This window comes from Mustela nivalis (genome assembly GCF_964662115.1).
Source record: "Mustela nivalis genome assembly, contig: HAP1_SCAFFOLD_63, whole genome shotgun sequence".
Lineage (NCBI taxonomy): Eukaryota > Metazoa > Chordata > Mammalia > Carnivora > Mustelidae > Mustela > Mustela nivalis.
This window is the reverse complement of record NW_028136532.1, coordinates 608,577-612,688: the sequence shown is the minus strand read 5'-3', so window position 1 is coordinate 612,688 and position 4,112 is coordinate 608,577.

The following is a 4,112-nucleotide window of genomic DNA, read 5'->3' as shown; positions in this document are numbered from 1 at the left end:
TCGGCCTGAAACCCAAGTCTAGCTTGTCTTCTAAGACTTCCGTCCTTACACTCCTGCCCCCGAAGCCCTCAAGTTTGGCAATAACGGACCCACAATGCAGCACTCTGCCTGCCCTCTAGAAAAAAATTATTGCCTCATGAGCTGCCCAGGCACCTTCAATGAGGATAAACCTCCACAGCACTCGACTTCACCCAAATTATATAGTCTAACCTGGGCACTAATGCACAGTCGGACACAACCTGAGCCCGGACCTCCTGACCAACACCCAGAAAGCAGGCCGCACACTGAGCACATAAGACCCGCCATGGCCTTAGGTCATCATCTCTTCCCTACCTCAGATTTCAGTCCTCAGAACCGAGACCTTATCTCCAATCACTGCCCAGAGGTGAGTGTGATGCAGAAATCAGAACACCTCCTTACCCATGGTAAGAAACCTTGTGGTTGGCACGTCGTCCAACGTTCAGTGTAGGAGAAACCAGCATTCACCCTGAGGCCCCCCCATTCTTGAGTGCGACAAGGGCATAAACACTCATTGTGACCCTCAGCATGAGTCCTGTCCTCTAGTAAGTCCTCTCAGTGACTGGACCATTAGATGTGATAATGGGCTTGATATGTCCCTAAGCCCTAATTTTTAACCAGATTTCTGATTGTCCCGTCACCCGCCCCCCCAGGGCTCTACTCTGGAAACCCTCATTCGGTGGGACTCCTGAGGTTAAAAAGAAAACAACATCAAAAAAAAAACAACAAAAAAACCGGACTTCTTCCATCCCACAGAGTGACTCCAAACGCTTTGCACTGGGCCTAACCACCAGGGAGTAAGACTCGTCCATTTCCCATGAAGTCATCCAGAAATTTCACGACCATGAGTGACACGATATCCAGAGACAAAAACTTGAGCAAGAGCCTCACACTCGCCCTTTTCTCAAATCCCGAAAAGTTCTCCTCATGGTCTGTAGATAAGTCCTGCCATACCTATGACCTGAAACATAAGCCAAGTTTGTGTTTTCAGACAACTGTCCAAACAGCCCTGGCCTACACAACCTACAGGCTCAGGCCCCTGAGGCAAACCTGAGGACTGTACTTGCCCTCTCCAAGGGAATTGTGTGTGCCTATTCCAATGGCCACATCCCTTCTAATAGGATAAACCTCCAAAGTCCCTGATCGATCTCATTAGTGGTGGCTTCCCAGGTAAAACAGGGGCAATCTGAGCCCATCTGAGCACCTACCTGTACTCAGACCCATAGACAGATGTCCCCAGAGGTAAAAAGGAAAGAACAGGCCCCTAGGCACTAATCATATCCAGTGCTTTGGTTTCCAGGCATCTCTCCTCAGAGGCCTGGATTTCAAAACCAGCATATGGCTGTTTCTTGACTCACCCATCAGAAAACATCTCATCTACACATGGAAAACTTGCACGTTGGAGCTGTGTCAAAGCCTCTGTTTAGGAGAACCCTTCAGGGCCCCAGTGCCACCGCTTCATTCCAAGGTCTCCATAGACACAAAAGCACATTAGGACCCATCCATAGGAGAGTCCATTTCAACTCAGCCTCCTCGGTTGATTTCCCAGATCCAGCAGATCTAACCTGTCTTGTATCTAGGAGACAATTGGAATGCGAGGTGGGCTACCCAGCCATGCATCCTTAGAACCCGGCTCAGAATCATTGGCCTGGAGCCAAACAACAGGTCTCAATTGTCCTGCAGAAGACACTTTGCAGTTTGGAGCTTCTCACAAATCCCATCGTGGGAAAACTCCATGGCCTTGTGATGCCTCCCCTTCGTGAAGGGGCCATCAGGGACAGAAACACCAACTTGAGCGATCGTCTGATCCTCGCCCTGACTTCAGATGCACGAGATCTCGATTCAGGTCTGTAGATTGTGCCATCGATGATACAAAATCCAGAGACAAAAACCTGAGCAAGCGCCTCAGACTCGCACTTTCTTTATATCCTGAAGAGTTCTTCTCATGTTTTGTTGATCGTGCCTGCCATACCTACGTCCCCAAACCTAAGCTGAGATTGTGTTTTCAGACTTCTGTCCTCAATGTCCAGGGCCACACACCCTCCAGGCTGGGGCCCCTGGAGCCACACATTAGGACGGTACCTACCAATCCATGGGAATTCTGCTCATTCCATTGTCCAAAATCGTACAAATTAGGAGAAACCTCCAAAGTCCCTGAGGCCATCCCAATCGTGTAGGTCGCCCGGAACAAACAAGGGCTGTCTGACACCAGCTGATAATCTACCTCCACTCATACCATAAATGGATGTCCCCAGGGAGAAGATTGAACCAGACAGGACCCTAGGCCATAATAGGATCCATTGCCTTGGTTTACAGGCATGTCTCCTCAAAAGCCTGATTCCAATACGAGCATAGGGGTTTTGCTGAGGCACCCAGCAGAACTCATCTCGTCTCCACAAGGAAATCTGTGCATGGGAGCCATGTCCAAAGCATAGGAGAGTACTTCAGGGTCCCGGGGCCACAGCCCCATTCCAAGGCCCTCATGGACACAAAAACACATTAGGACCCATCCTCAGGGGAGTCCATTTCAACTCAGCCACCCCGGTCGCTCCCGCAGAGCCATCAGATCTAAACTGTCTTGTTGCTAGGAGACAATTGGAATGCGAGGCGGGCTTCCCAAGCATCCATCCTCGAACGGTGCTCTGGAGTTATTCCATATGGGATGTCCTGGAGCTGTCCAACAGGTCTCAATTTTCCCGCAGAAGGAATCCTTGACGGGGACATCCCACAACTCCCAACCTGGGAATACTTCAGTGGCCTCGAGATCCCGCTCCCTTTATGAAGCGGCCGTCATGCACGGAAACTCCAACCTGAGCCAACGTCTGATCCTCGCCCTGACTTCAGATGCATGAGTATTGGTTCAGATCTGCAGGGAGTACCTGCCGTGCCCTCGGCCTGAAACCCAAGTCTAGCTTGTCTTCTCAGACTTCCGTCCTCACACTCCTGCCCCCGAAGCCCTCAAGTTTGGCAATTCCAGACCCAAAATGCAGCACTCTGCCTGCCCTCTAGAAAAAAATTATTGCCTCATGAGCTGCCCAGGCACCTTCAATGAGGAAAAACCTCCACAGCACTCGACTTCACCCAAATTATATAGTCTAACCTGGGCACTAATGCACTGTCGGACACAACCTGAGCCTGGACCTTCTGACCAACACCCGGAAAGCAGACCACACACTGAGCACATAAGACCCGCCATGGCCTTAGGTCATCATCTCTTCCCTACCTCAGATTTCAGGCCTCAGAACCGAGACCTTATCTCCAATCACTGCCCAGGGGTGAGTGTAATGCAGAAATCAGAACACCTCCTTACCCATGGTAAGAAACCTTGTGGTTGGCACGTCGTCCAACGTTCAGTGTAGGAGAAACCAGCATTCACCCTGAGGCCCCGCCCATTCTTGAGTGCGACAAGGGCATAAACACGCATTGTGACCCTCAGCATGAGTCCTGTCCTCTAGTAAGTCCTCTCAGTGACTGGACCATTAGATGTGATAATGGGCTTGATATGTCCCTAAGCCCCAATTTTTAACCAGATTTCTGATTGTCCAGTCACCCCCCCTCCAGGGCTCTACTCTGGAATTCCTCATTCGGTGGGACACCTGAGGTTAAAAAGAAAGCAACATAAAAAAAGAAAAAACCGGACTTCTTCCATCCCACAGAGTGACCCCAAACGCTTTGGACTGGGCCAAACCACCAGGAAGTACTACTCGTCCATTTCCCATGAAATCATCCAGAAATTTCACGACCATGAGTGACATGATATCCAGAGACAAAAACTTGAGCAAGAGCCTCACACTCGCCCTTTTCTCAAATCCCGAAAAGTTCTCCTCATGGTCTGTAGATAAGTCCTGCCATACCTATGACCTGAAACATAAGCCAAGTTTGTGTTTTCAGACAACTGTCCAAACAGCCCTGGCCTACACAACCTACAGGCTCAGGCCCCTGAGGCAAACCTGAGGACTGTACTTGCCCTCTCCAAGGGAATTGTGTGTGCCTATTCCAATGGCCACATCCCTTCTAATAGGATAAACCTCCACAGTCCCTGATCCCTCTCATTATTGGTGGCTTTCCAGGTAAAACAGGGGCAATCTGAGCCC